Source organism: Protopterus annectens, chromosome 2.part0 (genome assembly GCF_019279795.1).
Source record: "Protopterus annectens isolate FY-2018-M chromosome 2.part0, PAN1.0, whole genome shotgun sequence".
Classification (NCBI taxonomy): Eukaryota; Metazoa; Chordata; order Ceratodontiformes; family Protopteridae; genus Protopterus; species Protopterus annectens.
This window is the reverse complement of record NC_056728.1, coordinates 1,337,528,729-1,337,541,888: the sequence shown is the minus strand read 5'-3', so window position 1 is coordinate 1,337,541,888 and position 13,160 is coordinate 1,337,528,729. Positions and strand designations below refer to the sequence as shown.

General features: G+C 40.0%; 1 protein-coding gene across 3 annotated transcripts in view; it reads left to right on the top strand.

Annotated features, from left to right (window-relative positions):
* The first annotated feature begins 529 nt into the window (after positions 1-529).
* LOC122793475 (myosin VIIA and Rab interacting protein) overlaps positions 530-13,160 on the top strand; it is a 2,819,605-nt gene continuing 2,806,974 nt past the window's right edge. For all 3 annotated transcript variants that reach the window (XM_044061523.1, XM_044061522.1, XM_044061521.1), the window contains exon 1: positions 530-1,096. The gene's annotated coding sequence lies outside the window, so the exon portion shown is untranslated. The remainder of the gene's footprint in view (positions 1,097-13,160) is intronic.

The window sequence follows — 13,160 nt, the reverse complement described above, 5'->3', positions numbered from 1 at the left end:
GACTTCTAAACTGTCCAGATTTTCTCATAATGTCTAGATTTTTGCCTCAAAATTTCAGTCTGTTCATCATACATTTTTGATTTTCTCGTATATATCACTGGGATGACCAGAGGAACTAAATTAGTGAATAAAGTCATACATTTGAATTTCAGACTTCATATGCTTCAGAAGATGCAGTTTAATACATATATGTTATTATAGCAACCTTCTGAGTTTATAAGAGCAATATTTAAAATGTAACCCTATTTTTGGGCTAATAGGTTGAGATGTACGAGTATGACACACACACACACACACACACACACACACACACACACAGATGAGGATTTAAATATAGATACATACACAGATGTTTGGTACTTTAGCTGGGATGCGATCTAGGCCAACAATGTACATAGCTAAATGGATACACACACGTGGCTTTGTTTCTTATTAAATGACCAGAAAATGATACACTGCCACAGTGCTGAACAGGAATATTTATAACAGCTTCACGTTGGTATGATTTGGGTCTTGAAACAGACCGGGGTGTTAAGGCCACATTAGGAACCTGTGTCATACCCTGCCAGTCGTTGTGTTTACAGGATCCCAACAAATCTCTGAGCCGGGTATCCCGGTAACTCGCTCGCTCGCTATCTCGCCACTTGGTCATGTGCCTGGGCCAGGTGCGGGCTGTGCTCTGAAGATGGAACAGCAGGGTGGTAACTGCAACATACACCGGAGCTGCACTACACAGTTAGACCAGCAGTAAAACCAGGATCATTTTCCAGCAAGTGCAGCTAATAATCACCATCTCCGGAAAAGAAACTGATCGCCTCCTTTCCGTTTTCAAGTCTCTCAAACACTGAAAAAAACAAGCTGTGCCTTCCGGCAAAATACGGTGTTGCTGGTGTCTTCTGTGGGGCTGATGGTGACTGCTTTCCAGCTTCCTCTCTCTTAAAAAAAGTATCTTAAGGAACGACAGCCAGGAGCGTAGTAAACCCAGGGAGTGTATTGCACGTTTTTACATTTCTTACAGTTTGTGAAGCTTATTTGCAATAAAGCATCGCGTGGATTATCAAAAGGATCGGTTTTAAACTTCAGCTGCTTCTGTTCGGTAAGTGATAGTCTCCATATTTGGCAGCAATTACATAGGTATAGCATCTGCAGTACCTTTGGCTCTGAGCAGTGGCTTTACTAGCGTGTATGTTAGTCTATCTATGACAGCTTTGGATTCGTTTCTAAGACTTGGGTGTATTTTGACCCTAACCAATGTATATGTACTGTTAGGCTGTGTAAGAAGCTGAAGCAGTGGCAGTTGGTGTAGAGTTAGTATAACACAGATACTTCTCTGTGTTAGTTGTCTGCAATGTTATATGTAGGCTATGCCCCCCGCAAAAAAAAAAAAAAAAACAATGCGAGACATTTTAACACAATGCTTATACATTTCCCACCAGGTCACATGACAAATTGTCTACAAGAGAATAAATGCCAGCTGGGCTTCCTGAACACTGTTACATATAATAATCATTAGTTTATGATGTCAGTGGAATGTAGTGTGTCTTGAGCAATACTATCATCATTCCAACTTCGATCCCAAATTTTGGACAAACTGAACTGTTTGCCAAACTGACGTTTTCGTTTGCTTTCCCATTAAATCACAGTTTGTGTACATAATGTATATTTACTAATGTGTGTATTTTTCAATTTTTTTTTATTTATATCCCACTGAGTGAGGAGGTGTTATGCTTGTAGTACTGTTTTTACTTCATGAAAGAGGCTGGAAGGACGGTGTTGCTGTAAATCTACCTCATTAATTGCATATGTATATCTGTCAATTATCAATTTTGCTGCTTTCTGCATTTATACCTTAGACATTATTTATTAATTATTTCGAAACTGGAATGTATTTATGAATATTAAATCATACTTAACATAGATGCTGACTTGAGAATGATTAACTTGTTCAGGGGATGTTGTACAGCAGTATAACTTTTTTTCTGAAATTATTTTTGTAAAAGTGTATTACAGCAGTAGAATGCCTTCCAGCGTATCTCTCAATTTCTTTACTCTGGAATTCTGGACAAAGCCAAAACTAATGAGCAGCACATGCCAAAATCAAGGGCACTATAAAAAATACTGTAATTCACATCAAAGTTAATAGAACAAGAGGTTTTGTATTGACATACATTTTCTGAACAGTAGGTAGTATGAAACTTTAATGACTGGCATTACTGCGTGCAATCCTCATTCATTTCACAGAAAATCAAAAAATTCACACTAGACTGGGCAAAAATAAGAGGCAAAATCAGGCATGGTTGAAAGATATGTCTTCCAGAAAAGAAAATAGTAGCATGGTATTATCAACCCACGTGTCCTCTTAAGTGATTAGAAATGACTGTTTATGTTTTGCATATAAAATAATTAGTTGGTTGGGTACAGAAATAGACAGTATGTAGTAAACAGAGATAAACATATAGAAGACACTTTACCACTTCTGCACTAGTAGGTATACTGTTTGTTTTCTCTGCAAAGGATCAGTCATGGTTGCGTCAGCACATTCTTTTTTCACTGCCTGTATAATATGACTGTAGTGTGTGTGTGTGTGTGTGTGTGTGTGTGTGTGTGTGTGTGTGTGTGTGTGTGTCTGCATGCGTGTTAGGGGATGTCATAATTAGAACCTGAACACACAGCAAGAATGAAGTCTGTAGTAACATGCGCAATATTGATTTAGTTTAGACTGTTGCCAATTTCTTTATTGATAATCACAAACGGCCATCCTGATTTCTAATTCATTGAATTATTCTTTAGTCTCATTATATGCAATTTTAAGAATATTGCTCTGAATATCTGATGATTCACTGTCCGTAGTGCAAGACTGTTAAAAAGTTCAAGTCATCAAACTAGCATGCTTTCTGAAAATAAATTATTTAAATAAGTGCTTCAGTTTATTTTGGGAAAAATGTAGACTGCAGATATGTTATTAGCAGCCTGTGTGTATAAAAAAAAAATCATTTTTTATTTGGTAGGACTTGCTGTGTACAGACTCACTTCCATACTGGCATTCTTCTCAATATTTAAGCAGTGCCTTGGATACATAAGTTTGTAACAGTCTCGTAGCTACTGCATGAGAAGAAATGCGCAATCACCTTTTCAGCTTGTTAATACTGTTTTACGCTTTTCACATCTGGCATGTCATGCTGCTTGTTTTAAATTTTCTGAACAATGTTATTCCTTTTTTAAAGGTAACATACTGTTTCTTTCATTTATCTTATTCTGTTGAAACTTGATGTACATATGGTACTAAATAATACTTTCAATTTTGGAGTATGATATGCAGTGAACTTCACTGTGTTTTGTAGATAGTGGATTGTGGCTAAAATGGAACCAGTTATACACCCGTCAGCCTATATGTCGGAACAGAATCTAGAAGAAAATGTAACATTCAGTGGTTAACATTGTTTATAAAGATATTAGACTTTCAGTGGTTACGGGGGTGGGGTTGGGGGGTTAGAAAACAAACAGTAATTAAAGCATCAACCATAATATAATATATTACAATAAGTCTTGCCCCACATACCTTTGTTGCTCTTCTGTGAGTTGCTGTAAATACCTTGTAAGAAATGCTTACTTAATTATGTGGGCTTTGCAGGTCACTCTGTATCCTTAAGTATAGATGCTGCACTGAAATATCTATGGTGGGTCATTTTTTTACTGCTTTAGAGACAGATCACAAGATATACTTTATCTCACCCTTATGCATAAAATGCAGTGCATCTGTGTCTGTGTCAGCCTGTCTACCTACCTGCAGATTATGCACTCACAAGCACAATTTTGGATTTCCTTTGTGCATGTACATGTGTTGGGATCATTTCTGTTTTGTCTTACTGGTTGCATGTATAGGTGTTATATCATTTGGCATTTATATAGTCATTTTATGAATTTGTTTTTGCTGCTTCTAATGAAATGCCCTGTAATGTAATTGGTATTTTTTGAAACTACCTTTTTTATTTTTTATTTATTTATTTATTTTTGTAGGGAATTACTGGTGTTTTCCAGTTTTTATTTCATTCTGATAACCTGGATCTTTGGCAGACATACGCATAGGACAAGACATGAAATAGCTGAGTGATAGTGTACACAACAATGCAGTATTTACAATAATCAGGGAGTAAAATAGTGTCTTCAGCATGAAGTAGAAATCTGAAATAGTGTATTCTAGTCATTCCACCAGCAGTCTATCCAGAAATGTAGGTGAAATCCTCCTGTACAATTGAAATAAAAAGTGTCAATTTTCTGATAAAAATATGTCCTTCATTTTATCCTCTTAACAGTGGTGTTACCAATAATTTGTAACTCCAACATACAAAAATACAATAGACTACTGTACTAAAGCCAAAGAAAAAAAAAATAATGGTTGTGTATATCATGTAAAGAACTTTTTTTATTTAATTACTTCCTAGAAGAGCCAAAACAGTACCATATCTTGTTCATCTAGTCTTGCAGTAGCAGTACTAGCAAACATTCTTTACTATAATATCTCTTTTTTATTTATTTGCTAACCAGGTAAGTGAATTAGTCCTCAAATTCTTGTCAGCTGGTACTTAGTTTGCAAGGGCAATGGTAAATATAACACAGATAAGGACATTTTAGTGTAGGCAATCGACTAGGCATGTTTTGTGGAGGAAGTCAAACAACTTGGATCAGAACCCACACCGATGTGTGAAAAACCTGCAAAACTCCACAGAGACATGACTACTGTCCAGGAATGAATCCAGGATGCTGGGTATGAGAAGTGGACATCTTACACTAAGCTATCATCCTTTTCAATGACATTCATTGCTGCGTGAGACATGTTAAGTACCAAGAGCCTTCTGTGGAAGGTTGGGCGCCAGGCTGGCAACTTAACACCATAAAACTCCACTGCCAATCATTCTGCATACTGTTGTTCCCCTGTGGTGACTCCTAACAGGAAAAGCTGAAAGGAGGAGGCGAAGAAGAAGACCAATAAAAAGATAACACAAGGCTGACTCACAACACAAATCACTGCAAGAAGAATAAATGAAAGTGGGAATTGTTTTTCCTAATCAGATGGAGGAGCTGTAATAAGGAGAATGTGAACTCTAGCTTAATGTACATTTTTCCATCTACCATTTCCACTCCTCCACCACATTCATTGCTTTTTCACGTAAAGGATTCTGACATAAAGGAACAGAAGAATCAAGCAATGAAGGGATATGGCATCTTAGATGAAGTCTCTGATTATTTTGTGACGAAAATGGCTGTTAACCATTTTGTTGGTGTTAATTTTTTTGGGATTAAAGCCTTCTTTGCCTAGCTGCATCTTTTTGGACTGGTGTTTTTTTTTTTCTCCCGTTTATTGTTTTTTTTTTTTTTACACCTGGTCATTTATCGTGGATTATATAGCCAGAAGTAGCCCATCCCCTCTTTTGTTTTGTCTGTAAGAGGCTTAGTAGCAGACCAATAAAGGAGTGGAAAATGCTATAACAGTAATTACAAATGAAGCAGATTTTTTTATTGTACAATTTTCAATAAAATCCTGAAGCTGTGAAAGTTGGGCATTTATGGAGTTAATTGCTTGAAAGACCCATTTAACCAGGCATGTCGAAAGTGGTTGTGCATATCTGAGTAAAACAGAGTAGAGGGTTTTCATCTTACATATTGACTTTTATTTTTCCAAGTTTCCTTTCTATATATGCATCACAAATACTTGATTCTTTGAGGAGCCAGTGGTATTTTTTTTCTTATTTCAAAGACACTGAGTTAGTTATATAAAATAAAAGATGAGGAGGTATGATGATGTGAGGTATTTCCAGCTATGTGTGGCGAAGGCTGTGTAACATATGCCAGCTCAGCTAGCTGGAATTTAGTAAAGCATTACATGTTATTTGAATATCACACTGATTTGTACAGATGCTTGTGTTGAAAATGGATTTGTAAAGTCGGTTGTGTTAAAAACATACCAACAGTGGATCCTGACTGTATTGTAACTGAATTAGATATGAATATGTTAACAGAGAATACTGGAAGAGAAAAGGTTAAGCTCAGCTCCAGCTAACTTTGGAAAATAGTAAGAAATTAAATTACTTGCCTAGGTCATAAAGATGTTATCTCACAGTTTTGAATAAAGACAGAGATGCAATGTCTGTAAGAAGCATGGTTTGTTAGTCTCTGTAGGAGGAGTAGACATTTGTAATTGTTTTATGACTTCCAGAAGCTGCACCAGATCTGAGCAATGCTCGTGTGTTTGTGTGTGTGTGTGTAAATGTTATTGACATGTAGTTGCTAAATCCTGGCAGTTTCTAGCAATGGGAGGTTGCATGGGAACCAGAAGTCAGATGACCAGATGTATGTGATGTCATTCTGTACAGAAATAATGTTGTAATATTAGGTGAGAAAGAAGTCTCGGGGCAGTCTGTTTCTTGGAACCTGACATAGAAAGATCCCTCACCTTCTTCATCTTGCTTTGCTCTATTAAGTAAGTAGGAAGAGTAATTCTCTAGATCATTCAGGAAAATATAGTGAGAATAGTTATGTATTGTTTTGCTGTAACTGTGTGAATCTTTCCAGCTGTGTTGTTTTTAATATTTCCTGTGATTGAAACTCTGGTGTTCACTGTAAATAGATATGTTGTATGTTCATATTCTTTTATTATTTATTATTAAATATATATAAACTTTTCATTGTGGCTGGTCCTTTAGAGAATATTTTAACCTTTGAGAGTACTTATATCTACTCGTGACACTGTGGCCACACCTGAAGCTTGGCTGTTTGATCAACATTACTATAAGTATTAATATTAATTTCACTCAGCATAATTGGGTACCCTTGCAAGAGCCTTAGGTAGATGGTGGCAGTGATAACTACCTTACAGTCTGGGCAGAAGGGGGCACAGCAGGTAAATCTGTGCCAGCATTTCCCAGGTGAATGTGTGTGTGTGTGTGTGTGTGTGTGTGTGTGTGTGAAAATCAAATCTCGAAGTGTGTGTGTGTCAGCAACTTGGAGCAGGGACACGAAGCACTGCCTTCACAGAGAGGCTGCTAGAGGACTTGGCTTGGAGACTCAGCTGAGGATGTAACTATAGCTGTGCCAGTGGGGAGCCTTACTGGGGACCTGGAGGTAGACAGAGAGAGAAACCCAGACCGCGAGCTGAGTGTGTTCCCTGTGTGCTTTTTAGGAAAATTGTACTTGACACAGGGAGCTGCATCTGGAAATACTGGTTGTATCCATTTTTGTATTCCAAGTGAACATAGGTTCATAGGTGTGTACTAGGCTAATGGCCCTGGAGCCTTTACAAGCCTAGCCCATAGAAGTGCCCTGGCATTGTGCCGCCCAATGTTAGTTCCCAGTGCCTCTATCAAGTAGAGCCACTGCAGTGACCTTTCTATTTCCCATCAACTCATCAAGTTTTCTGTTGAAGAGGGCTAGTGAGGTGTTCTGCTTGACATGTATGAGAAGTCTATTCCAGAGCATGGGCAGTCTCTTGGTTATGAACCTGTCCCTCCAACATGTTCTGTTGATTGTAGCAATTCTAACAGAGCTGGGTCAGACATGGCTTTGTAAGTCAAGCAGATATCGCCTCTTAGTAAATGATATGAGACAGAGAATAGCTGGAGTTTTTTGAATCTGTCCATATAGAACATGTGTTTAAGGTCTAGCATCCTCTGTGAGGTACTTTTGTGGCCTTTTCAGCTGTTGCATGTGTCTGGTGAGGTACATGCTAAATGGGGCATTATACTTGATGACTGGCCTAATGAGGGATGAGTAGAGAGACATGATGACCTCTTTCTTCCTGGATGCAAAACCCGTGGTAATGAGATGTCACATAGGAGTTTCTGACCACAGTGGCAATATGGTGATCGAAGGAGAGGTTGCTGTCAACCTCTGTCCCCAGATCCCTTATAATGCCTTCGGTGTTCAGTGGGCTCCCATCGATGTGGTAATTAGTGGAAACTGAGTTTTTCCCAAAGGGGATGACAACGTATTTTTTGGCATTAAGCATAAGGCCATGGTTTCAATACCAGTCATTGGTCTCAGTGAGGTCTTTCTCTCTAGGATGTGTACATCATTTGCGGAGTTAATAATGGCTCCCAGGTTGCAGTCATCTATGAACTTGGTCAGCCAGAGTCCCACCGTGTTGGCCTGGACTTCTGAGAAGTAGATGTTAAGCAGAAGAGGACCCAGGACCAATCCCTGTGGGACTACACTCGTGACTGGTCAGCAGTCTGACTTGGTGTCAGCTACTTTCACACTGTGGGTTCTTTCTGTGAGCCAGTTTTCAACCCACCTAGTGATATAGGGGTTGATGCCTAGTATGGTGAGTTTATCAATAACTCCTTAGTGGGGAATGGTATCAAAGCCCTTGGCCAGATTTAGGTAGGCTGTATGAACTGCCTTGCCCTCATCCACAGCACTGGTAACTGACTCAAAGAAGTCAGCCAGGTTGAGCAGGCATGATCTACATTTCACAAAACCAAATTGCATGGGATCTAAAGTTTGGAGATTCCCTATATCCTTGTTAATTAGGCCCATGATGATACGCTCCATAGCCTTACATATCAGACTTGTCAGGCTAATGGGTTGATAATTGCCAGGGTCTGTAGTCACTCCCCCTTTATGGAGAGGGATGACTGTAGCAGTGCACCATTTGGTAGGGGCAAAGCCTGAGGTGGGTCTGTGATTGAACAGGGCACACAGTTGTGGTGCCAGTTCACTTTGTAGTTCATGTAGAACACATCCAAGGATATTCTTAGGTCCTAAGGAAGCTGTAGTATTGGCCTTGGACAATGCATGTTTAACCTGTGCTGCAGTAATGCTGGGTGCCTGGCATTCCTCCGGTATTGTGATTGGTCCTTTGGGGGGAAGAGAGAGGTAAAGTTGGCACTGAATCTGTGGGCTAGTATGTTTGGCAATCTGTTGGCTCAGTATAGGAGGTACCATTGAGCAGTAACTCAGAGCAAACCTAGGTATTGCGTGGAAATTCTTGATATAACTATAGAAGACTTTGTGGTTGTTTTTAGTGTCTACCGCAATTCTGCCTTCATAGCTGGCTTTAGGGTTTTGATGAGGGATCTTAACTTGTTGTTGAGGCTAATAAGGGAGTTTTTCCAGTCTTGGGACTTCACCTTTTTCTGCAACAGTTTCTTCCTTCTGTTGTAGAGTTTATTAGTGGCAGGAGACCACCAGATTGGCTTCCTTTTTTTGGAGGAGAGTGTCTTGGTTCTGGTAGGTATGGCTAGTTCCATGCATTTATGTACGTGTTCATACAGTGCACTGGTGTATGATACGGCAGTCATGCATCTATTTTCCATTGGCATGGGTGCCGTGAAGTTATCCACACCTGTTTTAGGAGCCCACAGTCAGCTTTGGAGAAGTTTTTCATGGTAGTTACCTTTGCAGGGGATGTGGGTGAGATGTGGATTTCCATGATAATTAGTTTGGGGTCTGATCTAACCAGGGAGGAATTGACTATTGGGGTAGAGCAATGGTTGCCCATGTTAGTACTAACCAGGACAAGAATGTTGCTTCCTCTAGTGGGGGTAAGAATGAGCTTGTCCAGGACATTGGAATTGATAAATTCCAGGAAGCGGTGGGCAGGTGTAGTGGTTCATGAGTAGTTTTCCCAGTTGATGGAGGGGTAGTTGAAGTCACCTAGTATGAGTGTGCTGGATTGGACCCTAATAGTTTCCAGGGTGCTTAGGAACATGGAGTGAGAGTCTTGGGACATGGTTGGAGACCTGTAGCAGGCTACGACCTGAATCGCCGTCTTACCCAATGTTAGTTGTACCTGAAGTATCTCAGATGTGTTATGCTGGGCTACTATTCTGGAGGTGTGCATATCCTTTATGAATATGGAGATACAACTGCCTTTAGAGCTTCAGTCCATGTTCTGGGGCTGAAAGGTGTGGAATGAGTTTTATACTCTGGTAGCGCAGGGGTGTTTTCTGCTGCTTTAAACCAGGTCTCAGTTACAGCACAGATGTCGATGTTCTCCATTTTGAGGAGTGCTTTGAACAAGTGCATCATGAGATTTAGACTTCTAGAGTTGAGCAGCATGACCCTCAGATTGCATTTATTTATAGCTGTTACGGTGGTAATTTCGTCTTTGGAAAATCAACTAAAAAGGCACTATAGGTGTGGCAAGAGCCTTAGCCTTTATCTGGAAACCCAGGGGTGACAGATGCAGGTCATCTCTGGAAAAGCATCGAGGTCTGTCAATCATGTCATCACAAGCAGACAGATACTGGATCCCCTTAAGAGTGACACCAGAAACTTAGCCAGTTGCTGAAGTCCATCATTTTCTGCTTGTACTGCGATATCATTCTGGGCGACGGTAGGATGCTGCTCAGGGCTAGGGTCATACCTGCCTGGGCCACATAATCCAAGAGCTCCTCCATGTCTCTTTTCATGTAGTCCAGGGAGGTGCATCTCAGGTCATTCACAGCCACATGGACAGTGACAGAGTCATGCATGTACTTTTTGTGGAGTGACCTGAGTGCATGTGCTATGTGTCGGATTCCGGCACCTGATAGACAGCTGACTGTTACCTTCTTCTTATTCAACCTAGTGAGTGGGACATCAGTGTGCCACACTATCGAGTCACCTATGATTAGTGTATTGGGCAAGCTGTTTTGCCTTGGGGGCTTAGGTTGAGAGACGCACTGTGTAGGTGAGCTATGTGTCTTGTGATTTGTTCTATGTTGTGGTGGTAGAGTGCATTTCTGCCATGGAGGTCTCTGCTGTTTGAGTAAATTTCTATTGAGAGCCTCCACGAAGGTGGGTGTGTGGTTTGTGCTTTTATGTGAGAGCTGTGATGATGGGTGTTCTGGAGGGCTATGTGTTCCATGTGGTGTGGTGCAGGTGTTGAACTTCTTCTCTTCTTCAGTGTCAGTGGTGAGGATTCAGGATCCTTGATTACTGGCCCAGAGTGGGGACATCACACGAGGTATTGTGTACCAAGCGATTGAGTGCCACTGTGATGATTTTGAAGAATCTGTTTGTAAACTAAATTATGATTGCATCTTAGTTACTCAACAAGGAGGAATAGCTAAAGAACAGAACTATAATATGGAAAATCTAAGCATAAAGAATTATCACAGACTGGAAATAAAAAAGATGAAAAAAGAGAAGGGGAGGGCACACATTGACAAGTGAAGATGGTAAGAGAAAAACAAATAGAAACATTGATCTTTTCTCCTGAAGCAGGGTACATGCCTAAAAATACAGAGAAAGGAAAGATGAAGGACACTGTTTTTCTTATCAGAAAAATTATGATAATGATCAATAAGATGGTGCAGTTAACAGAGCAATTATGGGGCAGCATGCATGTCATCCTTGGCCTTTTTCATCAAAACTATATGTGAGGAAAGTGCAAGTGAAATTTTCCTGTAGATCCTATCAAAACTGTATGTGAAGAAAAGTGCATGCAGATACTATTATCATAGCACATCTTGCAGAGTTGTTTTTTAAAGGGGAGGCTGTGGCAGAAAATGTTTTCAGATAATAGAGCTTCATAGCAGTAGATCCAGAAAGGTGCTATTTTAACTGAAAAAAGGATGATGGGGAGGGAAGTACTTCCAATACTGCATTGTCTATTCTACCAATGAGTTCAGATAGATTTTGGGAAATGATGTTGGATGCAAGGCCGAGAGATATGCAGATGTTTACATATTGCCACAAGCCATGCATTTACTCATTTGTTTTATATGTAGCGGGCGAGGTAAAGGTTATAGTGTCAGTATCACTGGTATATGATGGCTGCAGCGGGCGAGGTAAAGGTTATAGTGTCAGTATCACTGGTATATGATGGCTGCAGCGGGTGAGGTAAAGGTTATAGTGTCAGTATCACTGGTGTATGATGGCTGCAGCGGGTGAGGTAAAGGTAATAGTGTCGGTATCACTGGTATATGATGGCTGCAGCTGGCAAGGTAAAGGTTATAGTGTCAGTATCACTGGTATATGATGCCTGCAGCGGGCAAGGTAAAGGTTATAGTGTCAGTATCACTGATGGCTGCAGTGGGCAAGGTAAAGGTTATAGTGTCAGTATCACTGGTATATGATGGCTGCAGCGGGTGAGGTAAAAGTAATAGTGTCAGTATCACTGGTATATGATGGCTGCAGCGGGCGAGGTAAAGGTAATAGTGTCAGTATCACTGGTATATGATGGCTGCAGCGGACAAGGTAAAGGTTATAGTGTCAGTATCACTGGTATATGTTGGCTGCAGCAGGCAAGGTAAAGGTTATAGTGTCAGTATCACTGGTATATGATGGCAGCTGTGTGAGATTGACAATTCATGGAAAGGGGAATATTCCCTTTCCTCGGGGATTGTGTGATCTCAGAGTTAGTATATATCATTAGCAAGGGTTTTTTGGGGTGTGGGTGTGTGTGGTTTGCCCCCTGCAAAACTGTTCATCTTTGGTTAGTCCACTCCTGGGTAATTCCCACAGCATGCTCAGAACATCTCAGACTTTGTTGTTTTGATGCTTCTGTCGGTCATGTGGATGCCAGTGTAGGTACACAGTCAGTCTAATGCCCCTCACCCATATATATTTATGCACCTACACACACACACACACACACACACACACACACACACACACATTTTTTGTATGATTGTTAACTATGTTACCCTACTCTGCAAAACGTATATACACATAAGACACCTGCAGAGAAAAACTCCCATTAATAAAAAGCAGTACATTATATGGCTTGACATTTTTAACAAGCTTCCATCATTAATTACAAATGTAGAACAATTAACTAAATAAGATACATATAATTAACTAACGCAATCATCATATCATAATAATCATTTTTGCAAATTACCCATAAAGGCAATAAAAGTAAGATAAATAGGTACAGATCCCATATTTAAATCTGTGAGATAGGAATTTAAGCACAGTTTTTTCCAAAACACAGCATATGAGTGTAGACTGAGGCAAATGAGCTTTCGCACAGTAATCTGTAGTCCAGTTCCTTAACAAAAAAAAAGATTTGATGACATGAGCCAGGATTCATTGTCTTTGTCTAAAATTTTGCAAATTTTGCAGTTCCTGTCAGCAGGCCGTTACTTCCTAGGCATCTGTATTCCTTCTACTGTAGATCAGTTACACGTTAGTTCCATGCATTCAGGAAGAGAGGCTTCTAACAGGTAATAGCA